We start from the raw sequence: 17,891 nt of genomic DNA, 5'->3' as shown, positions 1-17,891 counted from the left end.
ATATTTATATTGTTCCATAAAAATATTTATTCACGACATAAATTACTCAGATTAATTTATGTTTATTAATTTATTTTTAAATCTCATCTCAGTGTTTTTATTGCTTTTGCAATGAAATAGCTACCTTCGTGAGACAGAATCATTATTGAAAACTACTTAAAAGTGCGTTACCAGCAAAACAATGCTGATTATTTTTCTTTTTTTTTTGTGAAAAATTCATTTTTCTAAACACGATACTCTTTTATTTACTTTTCTTTTTATGTCTAACACAGAAGAACATTAAATAAAAGAATTGCCATTGTATATTGAGATTTATTAATTATTTTCATTGGTACTATTTTATTGAAAAAGGTTTTTGTTTCACGAAAAATATTTTGTTTAATGCAACACTTTCTTTAAATATTCTGCTTGCCATGTTGCTTTATGCTAATGTTAATAAACTTAAGTACTTTCAAACATTAAAGGTAATGAAAATATTTATTAAACATATTTAAGTAAGTTTAACAGTTCGATTTTACCTAGCATAACAACATAAATACAATATTTTTTCATGTTTATTATTAAACAATATAGATTTGGTTTTATTTTAGTTTCATCTGTCTATTGTTTTTTATTATAGTCTTATGTTATTTTTCAAAGACAAATCATTTTAACCAATATTGTTTTAAGGATAAGCAATATTTTATTAGATCAACCTATTGTTCAAGTTAATATTTTGTATTGAGTTAATTGGTATTTGAGAAATAGATTAATTTAATAAATTTTTACACAACTTCAAAAAGGTTTACTAACGTTTGATTTTGAAATAATATATGACTGTAATACTAATCAAATATTAATAAACTTGTTAGCATCGTAATACTTCGAATAATGATTATGCTATCAAAATCTTTAAACAGATTTAAGTAGTTTTAAATGTTGAACTCAGTGTAACATAAAAATATTCGTATATAATTTTTCAACCGTAAATTTATCCATAACAGTATAATTTAAAATCCCGAGATAATTGTTAAGGGGTTAACCAATTAAAATAAACTAGTGGGCTGCGCCCCCTGCTCGCTAACGCTCGCCAACCCCTGAAAATTGCTATGCAATCTTATATGGTTTGTCGCTCGCTACTAACTTAGGCACATTGCAAATGCACAAAATTCTAATTCAAAACAATCATTCAAATCCATATAAAAACTTTTTTTTAAAAAAAAATTACATCTTTTTAGTAAATACTAAGTCATTAAAATAAATTTGAATTCCAATAAATGACACGTAATTCGTTAAACCTATTAGAAATGTGCTATAGTATAATTCGTCATATAAATCCAAAATCGTCAAATAAATTCGTAAGATATAAATTCGTGAAAAAAAGCGCTTCCGACAAAATACTAAAATAGAGATCTATCGACAAGGACTACTCACTTCTGCCTAGCTTAATAGTATGAGATTGCCGCAGCTGATGCTCTCTGGTTATTTCAGTTTCCGTTTTTAAAAGCGCTATATGTTGAGCCACCTCAGTTAGATTTGGCATGTGACATTTTTAGCGGCAATCATTGGTCGATTCGCCGTGTAAGAGAAATAGTAGCGTAAACAAAACAAAGCAAACGTTGCCACCGGCGGAAAAGAAATACAGCCAAAATTTGGGATCTACGTAAGAGAATTATATATAATAGATATTTGGAATAACTACAATGCGTGCAAAACATCTCGGTATGTGTAACATACCTCATCTGTTATTCTTTCTAAAACAGTCCTGTGATCAATGTGTTGCTTTGATTATTGAAATGACGCATAAAAAATAATTTAATATTACACAGCTTGCAATATTTTTTTTTAAAAAAAAGCTATAAGATATGAAACAAAACTGGTGTTTTCTTTAGAATAAAATAAACTCGATCGTCTTACACTTTATTTTTCTCAATGGCGAGTTCTAAACAAATCAGTAAATTTCGTTTCGCTTTGTTTTTCACTAATTTTACTTGAACCGTTCTTAGTAGAATGTTCTAATGCGGATAGTGACCTTCCCCGTGCTTCGAACTATTAGTGTGCCAAATTTTGTCACTCTCGGTCGGATATTTTAGGTTGTCTTTAAAGGACACGCAGATAAATCGATTTTCATTTTTATTTCTATGATATAAGTTGTAGGCATTTATGCAACGTTATATTTCAATAAATATGCTGATTTACTTAGAAAAAAAAATAGTTCAAGGACTTTTATTTCTGGATATTTCTAAAAAATTACGACTCAACAAAAATGATTATTCCTTTTTGCTATCTAAAAAAATATAAGTTTCCGGCAGTGGTACGACTTCTTAATGATAAAGGATTTTAAGAACACTAAAATCTATTCCGGAAAGTTCCCTCGAAAATCCCTTTTTCTTGCTAAGATCCTGAATGGGAGGGATTTCCTTCCATGCTTTCCCTACTGAAGCTAGCTTTAATCTCGAAAGGGTAAAAAAAAAAAAAAAAAAATTCCCGAAGCTTATGAAGTGTTGTTGAAGTTGTGTTGAGTGGAACGAGTTAGTCTTAAGATTGAGCAAAAAAGAGAAGAAGGGGGGGGGGGAGAAGACTAAAAAAATCTGCTGAGCATTATGTGAGATCTTCTCAACAAATGCGTTCTAAAATTCTTCAGCTGAGCAGCAGCTTACAAAAAAATCTGAGATCGGCATTTGTGAAGTTTTGCAATGCATGCTTTTTTTATTGATAGACAGATTTATCTAAGACCAAAAGTTTGCGAGCGGCTGATAAATATTGGTATTTTTTTTTTTCGATAAGTTCTTAGAAAAAGTCTTGAAAAACAAAATGGTATTGGAGGATTTAAGTTTGCTTTTCTCTGTGAAATTCGATTTTTGGTGTATTTTATTAGTTTGTAAAATATTCTATCTTTTTAAAATCATTGATCTCAATAGTGAAGATGAGCTTAATAGGAGCATATAGATTTGGTGTCTTTCTTCATTTATTTTAAATTCAATGGCTTTCAAAAGCAAATTGATTCTGTTAAAAGTTGTTATAAAAATTGTAGTTGTGGCAATAAAAAAATGTTCTTCAAGATTTTAAAAAAAATATAGAAAGACCTCTTCCGAAAAAAAAGATATAAAAGGAAGATAAGGAGACAAAAATGTACAAAAAACAGTTGTTTAAATACGTTGCGAAACATTAAAATTATTTCATGTTTCTTAACCAGAATATTTGTAATTCAGTTAACCATTGTAGTTATATAGAACTAAGATATAAAGGAAAATCAAAATAGTTGTTAATAATTTCATGAAAATCATCGCATTTTGTAACAATAAGAAATCCAGGGCACCTTTTTTAAACTTTTTTTAAAGATTGATAAATATTTTTTTCCGATTGTTTTTGTTCTCTAATTTTCTTGCTTGTAGGAAAATTTTGTTCATTAACTTTATTAAAATCAATTAAAAAACTTTTAATAATTGAAGCTGTTTTTATCTTTAGTATTTAGGTTAAATGTGAATAATTTTGATTTCATTTTTGCAAAAGCATTTATAAAAAAAAAAAAAAAAAATTTAATAGAAAATTTGTTTGCTTACTTTTTTAAAGCTTCGTGCATCAAAACCAAAAAAAAAATTTGATTCAATAACCTTGAGGTAAAGTAACATGTCTGAAATATTTATACATTCCAAAGTGCACACAATTACCTCTCTTTTTTTTAAACTATAAGGTCTATTTTTTCAACCTATTAAGAGCTTAGAAATAGAAAATTATAGTGAAGAAAGCATTAAAAAATTCAGTGTCATTTAAAGGTCAATAACAGAAAAAGTAGGGCTAATTATCTTTCGTTTTAAGTAAAATAAAAGTACGATTTTTCATCGTTTCAAAGAGATTTAATAGCTAATTTTTAAACAAATGAATAACTCAATATATTTTTATCTTGTGCCCTCATTATATCAGTCTTTGTTAAAATTTTTCAATTATTACCAGTTTAGCACTTTTATACTTGTGCACTTTTTATTGTACTACATAGTTACAGCATATATAATATTAATGTATTTTTCATTTCATTACCTAGTTACAGAAGATATAAAGAACATTTTATAAATTTAGAAGTTTTATGGTTATGCGATTTTTCAATGAGACTGAAAGATTATAGAGGTTTGAGGGACCGACAATAAATTACAAACGAAGAAAGTGTTTTTGAACACCTTATGCCAAAAAGTAAAGCAATAAATTTTTAACTTTTAACAATCATTTTGGTTGATGTATGAAATAATTACTCAAAATTTCGAAAGCTTTGAATATTAAGAGAATCATTTTATAAATTTAGAAGTTTTATGGTTATGCGATTTTTCAATGAGATTGAAAGATTATAGAGGTTTGAGGGACCGACAATAAATTACAAACGAAGAAAGTGTTTTTGAACACCTTATGCCAAAAAGTAAAGCAATAAATTTTTAACTTTTAACAATCATTTTGGTTGATGTATGAAATAATTACACAAAATTTCGAAAGCTTTGCTTAAATATTTATGGAGATATGGACTTTTTTAAGAAAAAGATTTTTTTTCTCTTACGTTTTCTTACTATAACTCTAAAAATATTCAACTATATATATTAATTTTATAAATAAAATTTTTGGAACAATTTAAAAGTAATTACAAAATTAATTCGTCAGTATTTGAGGAAAATTTGTTTAAAATTACATAAGATATGAGTTATTAAAGTAGTTCTTTTATGCTGCGCATGCGCGGAAAAAATTCTAATTTTTTTTTCTCTTCTTAATTTTGCAATGATTCGTATTTGGCAACTTATAAAAAAAAGTCTGGTTTGAATATATTAAAAATGTGAAAGCAAAACATAACTTTTTCTTAAATTCTACTTTCTCATTGACATACAATTTGACATAGAGAACTCCCTTTGACATAGAATTTTTATTAGAATTTATTAGAATTTATATTTATTAGAATTTATATTTTTCTTACCTTTTTTTAATTTTGTATTAATTTAGGTCAAAATAAGGTAAATTCTTTCAAACACGGCGAATTTGCTTTTATTTCGATATAGGAGAAACAGTTATTCATGAGAGTAATTTCTTTAATTTACAAAATTTCGATGTTCTAACAGATTTTTTAGTAACTAATAGACTTTAGTTAGCTTATAAGAAAAAGATACAAAAATATAGTTTTACTTTTAATTAGAGCATCAGAAAAGAATATATAAAAAGTGTTCCTTTGGTGTAATGGTGTAACCTTTGCTTCGAATATAATACATAAAGACAGGTTATATTATGGTAAAAATAGTCTTATCCGAATTTTTTTACCGTTTATATAGTTTTAAATCTTATAAATATTTCAAAAACATGTAATTTTGCAAAATAATCAACTAAAGCAACTTCAGAAGCTATTATTTTACGTGAAAGAAAATTTTTTTTAATGTATTTTTTCAGTTTTAATTATTTAAATAAATAATAATTTAATCTATGGAATTCGAACTCAAATTAATGGCAACATACATGGCAAGTAAAATGACTTAATTGAAGTTATCAATACTTGACGTCTTTTTCCAAAAATGAGTTTCTCCACTAAATTAGCGAGTTCAACAATGGTAACTAGGGCAACAACTGAAAGAAACATGCAGTGATTCTTAACACACGATGTTGTTCTGTAGTAATTTATACCAAAAAGTTCAAAACCGAGTAATTAAGTATCTAGCAATATGGGTTTTTCTGAAGACCGAGGAATTTGAATTGTGGGAAACTACGCAGATGTGTAAAAAGATGAATAGAAGCTAAAAGTGAATCGCATGTCGTCTCTTTAACAGTTCAGTTCAACTTATTCGAGATAGTAAACTCCAGTGATTGATAGTTTTAGAAATAAAGTTCGTGAAAACATATACTTATTGATTTATTTCGTTCAAAGAGCACAACTAGTTTATTCTGGTTTGGTTCGACAACTCTGAGCTAGATGAAGTTTTCCAATAAATGGTTTCCGATAACTATGAGTGTTTTCCAATTCTATAAAGTGAAAAAGAACCTTTACTTTTGATTTATATACAAGTGTGACAGTATTCGATAGTTTGATACGCGAATATTTAGGTGTTACCAATTCTGGCATTATTGATAGATGATTTTTCATATTAATGCATGCAAAAATCTAACATAAAAATAATAAAAACTTACGATTAATTAAAAAAAATAATAAAAACTCAATATTCAACTTTGTTTTTAAGAAATATATGAATTGAAGGAAATCAATTCAGTTGCTGAATATTTTATTTAAAAAGAAGCAGTATTAGATAAGTAAATAACTTAAAGAATAGTGTTTATAAATATATATATATATATATATATATATAATTGTATTTTGCATTTAGTGTTCTTTAAACATGCTTTATTTACTTTGAAAACACTCATACGTACTTATTTAATGATATATAATACTGGATAAACAAAAGTAAAATGTTTGAATCTGTATAAACAAGGCATAATGTTTATATGTATGTATGTGACCTATACAAATCCTCAAATTTAGTGTACATACGTTCGAGGATACGGTGGAGCTAACTGTCTAGATTAAAACTCTGACGAATGGTTCACGTGCTAGGTTCCATAAAAAAGAGTTTTGCATAAGATTTCATAAAGTATTTTATAATATGAGAGATATTTTAGCTTATGGCTCCATTTGATCAAAACTCATTGGGCAATTTTTAACTAATTTATTGATTTATCTTTGTTTTCTTCTATAGATTAGCACATGCAAGATAAACATAATTCGGCTTGGCATTTGTGAATTAAGAATTCAAAAAATATACAATCGCGTTTTTTTCGTTCGATTTTAACGTGTTTCTAACAATTTAAGTAACTTAATGTAGACAAGAATCAAAAATAAAAAATACTGTTGAAATAATTTACAAAAAGCTAATTCACTGGAAAAATGGTGATTGAGGTTAATTTTTACAATTAGAGTACGTAATAATAATAAATACGTAAAATATATATTTAAAAATGTAAATATGTAAAGTAAGTTTTAGTAACTCAAGTTGTGTTTCGATAAACTTAATGTTATGAATTGGAAAGATAATAGAAAAGGTCAATAAATAACAAAAAATAAAATTTTGTGGTACGTACCATTTCAGCATGGTAAAATGTAGCAGGGTTAAAAAATAATTGTATAACAACTGTGTTAGTTCTAAAAATTGATTATAAAAATATTAGCACACCATTGATTGGTATTGTTTTGGAGGCATAAAAATTAACATTTATTGACACGAATCGTATTTGTGAGTTTAGGTGATGAGTTTATGTGGTAAGTAAGAAAGAAACATTTTGTTCCCTTCAATTTTGGAATCAATAAAAAAAAACTTTAAGCTTTTTCATGATTTGCATTAAGGCTTAAATTTTTTTATGACTTTCCGAAATGAAATTGTACTGTAATTATTTGTAATAATTACAAATATGACTTGTTAATAGTGTTCAAACGGGAACCACTCGATTTGAAAAATAAGTGAAAACTATTTAGCGATTGAAAAATAAATCTATACGTATGAATATGCACCAAAAAATAATTACAAGATGGTAGACAAAATTTGTAATAACCTGAATGTGACGTCATTGAAAGCAACGACTGAAAAGAATAAATATCACGTTAACCAGAAATGGGGTTTCAGCATAACTGAACGAAAATTATCTCCAAAAATCCCGGATTCTATATCTTAACCTTTACATAACTTATCCATTCACGTCTGTACTAAAGAGAACGTAAAAACCTTATTACAATACATACCTAGATTAGTATACCAGGTTTTTCCACCAGAACTTATTACTGAAATTACGCATCATTGGCGTCAAAAAAAGATGGGCTATTTTTTAAGATTCCCTGAAACGGAATAGTACCGTTAAATCGTGACTCTCACAACAGTATTGTAAAAACAAAAATATTGAAACTGTGTAATAAATATCAGTTGAGTCGAATTGATAACGTATATATGAGCCGTCCACTAAATTCATAAAACCAAGAAATTGGAAAATCCTATGAAATATTATATTTTGTTAAAATTCGTTATTAATTACATATTTTTAATAAAATCTGCTTTTTTTGTGTGTGTTAATCTCTATCGTTTAGTATATAATAGATACTGTGATAATAGATGTTAGCGCCTCCCTCCTCCAGTAAAGGAGTAAGCGCAGAAGAAAATTGCTTGATTGTGGTAAATTTTGAATACCAAGAGTTGGCTTTGACCAAGCCAGATGATACTGAAAACAGTTCATCTTAATGTAAAGATATGATATTCTAAAAATGTGTTTTCCTTTAGCTAATTAAGTAAAGCCACGGGAAAGAGTAACAAATAATAGTAAGTAAAATTGTGGTAGCATTCTATTTCCTTTACTAGTTACCTTGTTGAACTTAAATTCTCGTTTGACGAGAATTAAAGCTTGCTTTGCTAGCTCTTCATGAAACTAAATTAGAACTCTGGAACGAGGTATGTCATTGAGATCAAAATTTCTATTTTTAATTGAGCCAATACCAATCGCTCGACTTTTTGTAGCATTGGCACCCTCTATGCGCAGTGCAAATGCCAAGAGCAAATTTCGAGGCCTTAGATTTTCTCAATTAAAAGCAAAAAAGAAGATATTGAAAATACTCAGTTTTCTCGAATTTGGCATTCCATTTTAATGATCTGCAAATTAACTGGAACATAGCATAAATTCCAATACAATAAAACAGTCAGTTTCAAATGTTCTAGAGCATAAGGCCCAAAACATTTAACAACATGCAGAATGTTAAACTTCGAAAAAAAAATGGTTCAATAAGTAAAGAAATTTGTAAGAAATCTATCATCTGATATGTTAAATATGCTGTTAAATTCTGTTGTTCTAGGAGTAACGAATTGTTTAATGCCTTCAACCTTTTGCACCAGCAAACCACGTCTATAAATTCTTAAAATTCTCAGGCCACTCATCTGATAGACAGTATAATATAGTCGGAGAAATTCATTGAAACGAGAAAGATAGCAGTTAATTTTACCATGCGTTACTAAGTTATGGGATTTCTAAAATGTTGCTATTTTGTTAACAATTTAATTAAAATCGATTTCTGAAATTCATATTTTATATTGTCTGAAACATATAATAAATACGATATTAAATAAAAAATGTAAGAGAACTATATTATAAAAGGGATAAAAACTATTTCTAACTAAATGTTGATAAGATAAGATTTAAGCCTTTGTAAAATATCAATATTACGAGAAAAATTACAATCCTTACCCTTTCAAGACCAATTTTTTCATTTCCAATAATAAGACAAACTACAACTTGGACAACAATAAGACAAACTACAATGTATCAAATAAGGTAAAAGTAACAATAATCTGCCTAAATAAAAATTATTATTTGGGCAATTGGCGGCTGGTTGGGACACGTGTTTACCACAGATTTTTTTAGACAAGACACATATGACCCAATAGTATTTTAGTCTGCGGGACGTGGAGAAGATAGAGTAACTGCAGATGCTGATCTGTCAGTGTTTTGAAATATTGGTCACAATATTACACCGAACAGATTAATAAATTTTTATACAACTATAAAACTAATAACTAGAAACATTGATTAGGCAACGTGTTTAATAAAATGTTACATAGTCAATGAGACAAAATATGAAAAATTGTTTTCCTTTTTCCTGAACTTCTAAATATGCATGAGTTATACAACACCCTCATTATAGTGCATGCAGTCAAATAGGCATTAATTAATAGTGAAATTGAAGGCAGATTTGTTTGACCAAAAGAGTGTTTTAACATTGATAATTAATTCTTAATAATATGCTGATGCTTATGATCCAAGTTCATACGGTAAATATTATACACATGTTTATTCTTGTATAAAGATTGAATTGAATATAGTTATTAAATATAGTCTATCCGGGGGTGTTACTTGTTCCAAAATGATAATACGTTATTTCTCTGTTAGCTTTAAATTTAGTTTTACTAAATCAAAATTAAGATCCGAAGGTAGATTTTTTTTAAATTTTATTAATTTAGTGTGTGTTGTCTCCATAATGGATTCTTTAAATTTAAAGATAAATTTTAATTTTCACCACTCCTAAGTTAAAACATGCACCAAAAAATTTCATTTAAAATATATCGCACTTGTTATTTTTTATTTTATTCTGAATTTAAAATCGTAATGATTTTTATTCTTTTTAATTTTGATCAAATTAATATGTTTAAGCATATGGTATATGCAACTATATGTCGTTACTTAAAATTTTATTGTGACCTAATACTGTTTTTAGTAACAATTTGAACAAATGATTGAAAATGTAAAATATTTCTAAATTAATTTACTTCTAAAATAATTCAGGAACTTTTCGACCAATTTCCTTCAAAAATTTGTATTTTGACATGTAAAATCATATTCTTTAAAATGATGTAAAAAAATTGTATACCTGACAATTCAATAATTTTTTTTACTATCATTAAATAAAAAATAATAAATATCAAATAAAAGTAATTTTTTTGTATGAAATTATTTTTGGATTATCGAATTTTATAATTCTGTGCAAATTTTTTTTCATTTCGCTGAAAAAGTTATCGAGATATGGCGAAGTGCGCAAAAAGTAACATTAAGGAGCTTTGGACCGCTCTTCTGACCAAACTATTGGAAACATATTTCCCAAATTGCGATTACCGCCTATATTTTGGAGGGTTAGAAATCCAATTCTGTCGAAATAAAACGTATGTTCATTCAGAGAAGGTGTGTTTTTGTATCTTACTTCGTAACTCAGGAAATCATCTGAACTAATGAACATATTTGAAGACCCCTCCTTTAACTATTAAGATTAAATCCCAGAACGTAAAGATCCGGTAATTAAATCAATAGTTACTCAAGGTGGTCCGGTTTAATATTTTGCTCACTGTATAATTAAAATTTAAATAAATCAATTCAAATACGTGAATAAAATACTTTTGAAAATATTTAAACAAACACTGAATTGTGCTCATTTTCTTCAAATTATACCAAGCAAAGAAATAATGATAAACAATAAATTACAACCAATAGAATACTTCAATTGCTTGAGATCAGGAAAGTTGTTTTGTTTCCAACAGCCAACGAAAAAAAATTAATATTTCAATGAACAATTGTATAGTTAAATAAAAGATTTTTAAGACCTTTATTAGCATACTCAATGCTACATTAATTAAAAAAAATTCTCTTTTGCTTTTAAACATATTACATGTTGAAACATAAATTAAAAAATTTATTAAGAAATATTTTTTCGTGTTATGGATATGCGACCCTGGAAAAACGTAATGACTATCACGTTATTTAACTTAAAATTTAAATTAATAAAAACTTCATTCAAATATTTGAGTTACTAACATTTGAAAAACAAATCTATGAAGGGAGTTGTGATTCTCTCTTAAAATTATTTTTTCAGCAAAGGAACAATAGTTCTATTAACAATAGGGAATAGTCCAATAGCTCAACACAAATACTTCATACTCTTCAAATTGAAATTTCATTCCGTTTTTAGCAACCAATGACATTAAATGTATGTGTTAATGGACAGTTTTATAATTTAAACGAAGTTTTATACACACCTATTAACACATAATTTTTATTAAACATATGTTTCATACTCCTTTTCTTATTTTGTATTCAGATAAAAATAAGTAAAAAATATTAAATTTTGCATTTTAATAATTTATGGTAATGAAACACAGCATGAAACACCGGTATTTTTTCTGCGTTAAGGTCAACTCTTTCAAACACAGCTTACTTCCAGACAATAATTTTCCAAATTTGCACTTATTTGTAGTTTAAATCTAAGACACAGTTATTCATCATTGAAATTCCTTATACAAAATCAATATACAAAATCAATTATTGATGAATTCTTGAATATGGAAGAAAAAGAAATTTTCAAACGACTTTTTTGGATTATATATCTTTGTGGAAATATAATTCGGAATATATAACAGATTTTTTTAGCAACTATTATTGTTCCTTATAATTAAAAAATACCAAATATATTTTTGCTTATAATTAAAGCTTCAGAAAAAAAAACATATAAAAGGAACACCGGTGTCTTATCTGAGTCAAAGGGTTAATATACTTAAATAACCTTCAATAAAGTATATTTTTTCATAATATTTTTAAATCATAATATTTTTATAATATTTTAAATCATAATATTTTTATTTTCACAATATTTTTAATTATTTATTTGGCTGTAATACATATTGTAATGCAAATGAGAAAATTTTTCAAGAAATATTATTTTTCAAACTGCTCACGAAATCCTGGAAAAAGGAAATAAATGAAATAGATTTTTTAAAATCTGAAATAAAAATAACTAATTTTAATTTTTTAAAATATCTACATTTGAAAAAAAAAAAACTAAATCTACGCACTGAATTGTGCTCCTTTCTTCAAATTATCTCCAACGAAGAAGCAATGGCTCAATCAACAATAAGCAACAGCCCGATGATAGTTCAACGCGAAGAATATTTCGCTCGCTGCGAATGAGAAGTCGTTTGGTTTCTGGCAACCAACGGACTACGGCTTGAAGAGTAAAGCGAACTCTATTTGAATGTCTTGGGGCGGAGAGAGGAGTTGCCCCACTACTAGGGGCAGATGGAGTAAATGCGATTCGGGCGCCATCCCGCGAACTTCTAAGTGGATTCTATGAATTATTTTAGTAGAATAAATGGAAGAGCAATTTAAAAACGAAAGTACCCTTAAGAATTTCGAAATCTCCCCATTGAGATTCTAAAATAAAGAATTTTATTTTGCTTGCTTTTAAATCTGGCTTAATGTTTATTTTAAATGACTGTGAATTTCACCTCGTCTCTTTTTATTATTTTTTTTAATTCTAATATTATATAAATTATTAAAAATAATAATGAGTTTGATTATATTTTAAGAGCAATAAATAAATTAGTTTTATATTTTTATACAAAAAACAATAGAAATTTAAAAATAATGTATGCCTTTTTTGCATTTGTTTTTTAATAAATTGAACTATTTATGAAATTTTATGTACATAAATTATTATTCAACTTGATTGTTATTGAGTATTCAATTAATTTTATTTTTAAAATAAAAGACAAATAATAAAATCATTATCTAAATATTTTTTATAATAAATTTTCGTAGTTATAGCGACTAGGAAAAAAAAAGATGTACCTGAAAAGAAGATAATACTGTTTATTTTGCTTAAAAACATAAAGGAAATTCACTGCGCTCAAGCTTTATGAAAATAAGATTTATTCATAGAAATACATGTTTGTTTGCTTTCTCGCTTTTTAGTTTGCTTTTCGCATTTGCTTTTCTAGAGACCCTTTAATTAAATCATTGCTTTCTGAAAAAATAAATATCACTGAATTTTTACAGAAGCTATTAATATGATTTTTTATTGTAAAATTTTATCAGCTATTGTATCTTTATGCATTATGAAAAATTATTTCAAGCTTTCCGTTTTATGCTTTAGAAATTTTTTCTATTTCATGAATAAAGTAAGAATGTTACGGATTAGTTTTTAAATTACAAATAAGGTGACTTAAAAACAATGCAAAATGTTCTGGAATAACCGTTCTTAAAATATATTTTTAGAATGCCTGAAAGAATAATGCAAAAAAATGCGCACAATAATATACATTATGCGATTGATAATATTATATTTATAAAATATATTATTATATCAAATCACTTGAGAAGTTGTTATGGTTGAAAATATCGAAAGCTGTTTAGTTATTGGTGAAATTAGAGAATAGTTGAAAGATGATTAAAGAAAACATTATATCTGGCAGTCGAATTGGTTTTAATGTTTTTAATCCTACCTTCCACACTAGTTATTGCATACATTTTAATAGCACATTTTTTTTCCTCTCTTAAATGTTAACTTGCGACTTCTATTTTATATGTTTTTCTGACTTCATTTTAGTAAAATATTCTAAAAAAATATATATTAAAGGAGATCATTGCGAAATACCTTTAAAATATTAGCCCCCCAGAGCTTGAGATACATTAATCTAAAAGTATGAGAAATTTCATTCAGTACATATAAAAATATAAAAGAAAATTTGTCCATTCGAATTTCTAGGGAGGTTTTTTCATAAAATGCTCGCTTTCGAGCGAATTCTTTTTGCAGCATTCAATTTAACGTTTTTTCTCTTTTTCAACGAAATGCATCATTTTTAAAACTCCACACTTTCTCTTAATAATTTTTCCTACGCTTCTGAAATTTTAATACAAAGTCTATTTTATTCATTCTTTACATCTTTTCAGTTTGTGAATCATGAATAAGACAGTATTTATTTGGACAAGCATACTTTTCTGAGTTTCTCAGAAGCTGTATTTTAAGGTTTAATCTGTTCATGGATTTGAATGTTTTTCCGATGTTTTTCTTTAGTTTCAAAATGTATAACTTTCAGTTCTTTTATCAAATATTCGCAAAATTCCCGAAATTGAAGTAAAAAATGTATTTTAAAGAGAAAATAAATAGGTGTATGAGAAAAAATGAAGTTAATAAAATATGATTATTTACTGCTGAGATTTATTAAAGTGAAGGTTGGATGAAAAGGTATAAAAATCAAATTAATTGTTGCGTAAAACTGAAGGGTATTTCTAAAAACTATACTTCTCCTAGACGGATGAATCATAGTCGAGGTTAAGTCTTGTTAAGACGAGTTAAATAAAAATTGAAATCAATTTGATTGTCGTACATCTGCAAGAAGTACCCTTCAATTGGTTTTAAGGTTCATTTGTTTATTTTTCAATTAATTTATTAAAATGGGCTTGAAAAATGAGTAAGGTGTTCCGCATAAGCCACTCTTTGTATATGTTTTTATAATATTTTTCAAAAATTGAAAGCAAAAACCATATAGGATGGGTAAATAAAATTAATATATGTCGAAAAAAAACATAAATGCCTTCAAATCCTAATAAATAACATTTAAGAAAATCGATCGCACGAAATACCTAAGTTGTTCGACTGCGGAAGGAACAGAAAAGAGTTAAAAGATGATTATTAGAAATTCTTTAAGTTTTACTCGGCAATCAAATAGGTTTTTATGTTCTGCACATCTACCATCTGTAATTCTGATTTGTCAGATTTTAATAGGATTTCTTTACTTTAATATAAGTTTGTGAAATACCTTTCTGTCTACATTTTTTGCAAGGATTCTTGAAATATCCATTAAGGGTGGCTTTATGGAACATCATGTATACATTGCAGGTGAGGAACGTGAAGCACTCCATATCGAACGGAAAATTAGGAAAAATTTATGCTCACGCAGAATAGAATCAATTGTTATTTGAATTGTTGCAGACTTAAGTCAACTGATTTTTCCAAGAAAGCAAGAAAGGAAATTATTTTCTGCTTTTCCTATCAGTGTAAAATATTTGAGGGAAGCAAAAGTATGTTCATGGTCTAGGCACTATATCATAGGCTGATATATCAGTGCTATGCCTGATATTTTTTCACCGATAAAAGCCGAAAATATTTTGTTTTTAGCTTTATCAAAAAGCAGAAAGTGAATGTCTTTTAAACAAACAGCGATTCATTTAGTACGCAGTATTACAAAAATAGGACAGAAAAAAAATGTAAGAAATAACTCCTGTTTCTAAATATGAATGACCAGAAGAAGCAGAACATGTTTAGTTGCTGTATTCCTAGAAAATATGAAAGAGCCAGTCCTTCCCAGACCTTTTGCTCGTCAAACAATTAGACATCCAAAATCTTAAAATCATAATTAATTTAATACGAAATATAATAGGGATATTTTAATCATCAAAATTCTATGGTACTTTATTTTATATGATTATATGATCGTTTTTCATTTATGCTTATACATTAGTTTCTTAGATAATTGAGTTTCCTTTTCTCTGTAAATATTAAATGAAGGTATGTTAAAGTTGCTTTTTTAATGAAATTGTAGTTCCTTACACCTAATTTTAAGGGTACCTTTATATCCAAACCTACCTTTGGTTATGGTGTACCCACCAAAATATCTTAGAGGACATTCTGGCCCTTTTTGTCATTCTAGATATAGGATTCTATATACACTTGTCTATAATTCTAACTCTTGGATGATTAAATAGGCACTTAAATTCGATCGAAAAGTTGGAAGTACTCAATACTTTAAGTAAGTTATTTATTTAAATTATAGAGCAATAATAAACGAAAAGGGTCGAAATGGCCTCAGCTATCTTTTTAATAATCGAGGGGCTTATTTTAGACAATTTTAATTGTGTTCTTTATTCTGTCTGATGAGTTCTGCAGTGGGTAATTATTTTCAACGGGTTATAAAGTAAGAAAACTGCTACCTGTTTATAAAATATGAGTGACATTTAGTATGATCTTGAGGAAAAAAAGATTTCAATTTCGTATATTTAATTTAGAATAAGTATACAATTTGATTTTTATCTGTTTTACAAAATTCAATAGCTAATCTATTCGTATCGATATTACAGTTGTCTTCATACAACGAGGGTTTAATTTTTCCCAGTAGCAAAATTTTTCAACATAAAGTAACATTAAAATATTCTCAAAATAATGAAGTAGTTGCCCCGCCATAACGATTTTTTCAAGTGATTACCTTATTTTAGTCATTTAAAAGCAATTTACAATTAAAATTTTGCATTTTTGAATTTAGTTCAAAAACTAGAAATGGAAGAATAACGGAGGATGTAATTCTTTCCGATTTTTAGAAGGAAACAAAAAAATTGTGAACTTCTTCATATCCTACAAATAAAAATATTTTGAACATTGTAGTGGGCAACAACCTATGGAAAACCACATAGTAGATTGAATTGCTACGGTCATTCGAAACCATTAAAAATATTTTCAAATGGTATAAAATATTACACTTAGCAGATTTATCTTGCTCTTAAGACATTAATTATGTTTTAAAAAATAATTCATTATATTATCAAAAAAAAAGGGGGGGGGATCTAAAATTGCAGAATTTTTCGAGAAAATAGACAAAGTATATTGTAGTACATGTAATTTTTTGAACTATTGAATGTTTTTCATTTTTGGGTATTTTGTTTAGACAGTAAAAAGTAATGATTTTAATAAACTTCAGTTCTTAATTAAAAGGCATAATTATATATTTTTTTGATCTTGCCACACTGACTAAAAATTTTCTGACATTTGCTTAATAACTTTTCTAAACTCCACGTACTGAATTTTACAAGTGGAATCATCGTTTTTTATAGATATCAACTATATCTATAATCAAGTGGTTTTCCAACCCAGTGCAATATATAATTTATTTTTAAAATTAACTCAAAAAAACTGGTAGTTTATGTACGGTATTACATCTACATATTGTTTTTTAAATATAACTGGTAGGTCATGTTTTATTTTTTTTTCAATTTTTGAAAGTTTTGGAGCTTTCAGATTGTAAGTTTTCAGAAGTATAAGTTGAAGATAAGCTTATTTTTGATATGTTGAGTGTTTCATGAATTTATTAAGCGTAAATTTTGTCTTAAAACAATTGAGAAACTTTTCGAAATTTTATTTTACAACGAGCCGTAAATTTTATTTCTTAGAAACTATCTTTGAAATTTTATTTTACAAATTCTTGTTGTTGTAGTATTGAAGATAAGTAAGCTCACGAGTAAGTTTTACTGTTAACTTTGAAATGCGTGATTAATTTGTAAAGAATTATGCTTTTTATAGAGAAAAAAAAAACAATAATATGGGATTTAATTTTAAACGTGGTTAAAGTTATTAAGAAATCAGTACTTCTCCAATTAGCTGTCTAACATAAAAACTTCTATTTATGTCTTAGAAGTATGCTAATTAGGCTAAGAATTTATGAGTGCAAATCGTATTTGTTAAAAATTGCTCGTTTGAAAAAACAAATGAGGCTATTTTGATAATATTTTACTTAACGTTTTAAAAATGTAAATGAAAAACTTGGATTATGACT

General features: G+C 26.9%; 1 protein-coding gene and 1 long non-coding RNA gene across 3 annotated transcripts in view; one reads left to right on the top strand and one right to left on the bottom strand.

Moving 5' to 3' along the window:
- The window catches only part of LOC107450353 (protein O-mannosyl-transferase Tmtc3), a 141,167-nt gene extending 128,621 nt beyond the window's left edge, over positions 1 to 12,546 (bottom strand). For both annotated transcript variants that reach the window (XM_043040419.3, XM_087166148.1), the window contains exon 1: positions 12,363 to 12,546. The gene's annotated coding sequence lies outside the window, so the exon portion shown is untranslated. The remainder of the gene's footprint in view (positions 1 to 12,362) is intronic.
- Positions 1 to 17,891, top strand: part of LOC122269062 (uncharacterized) — a 104,323-nt gene that overhangs the window by 32,433 nt on the left and 53,999 nt on the right. The gene's annotated exons all lie outside the window — the stretch shown is intronic.

This window comes from Parasteatoda tepidariorum, chromosome 6 (genome assembly GCF_982258835.1).
Source record: "Parasteatoda tepidariorum strain Cologne lab strain chromosome 6, Ptep-v5.0, whole genome shotgun sequence".
Lineage (NCBI taxonomy): Eukaryota > Metazoa > Arthropoda > Arachnida > Araneae > Theridiidae > Parasteatoda > Parasteatoda tepidariorum.
Note: the sequence above shows the minus strand (reverse complement) of the source record. Positions and strands in the feature narration are given on the sequence as shown.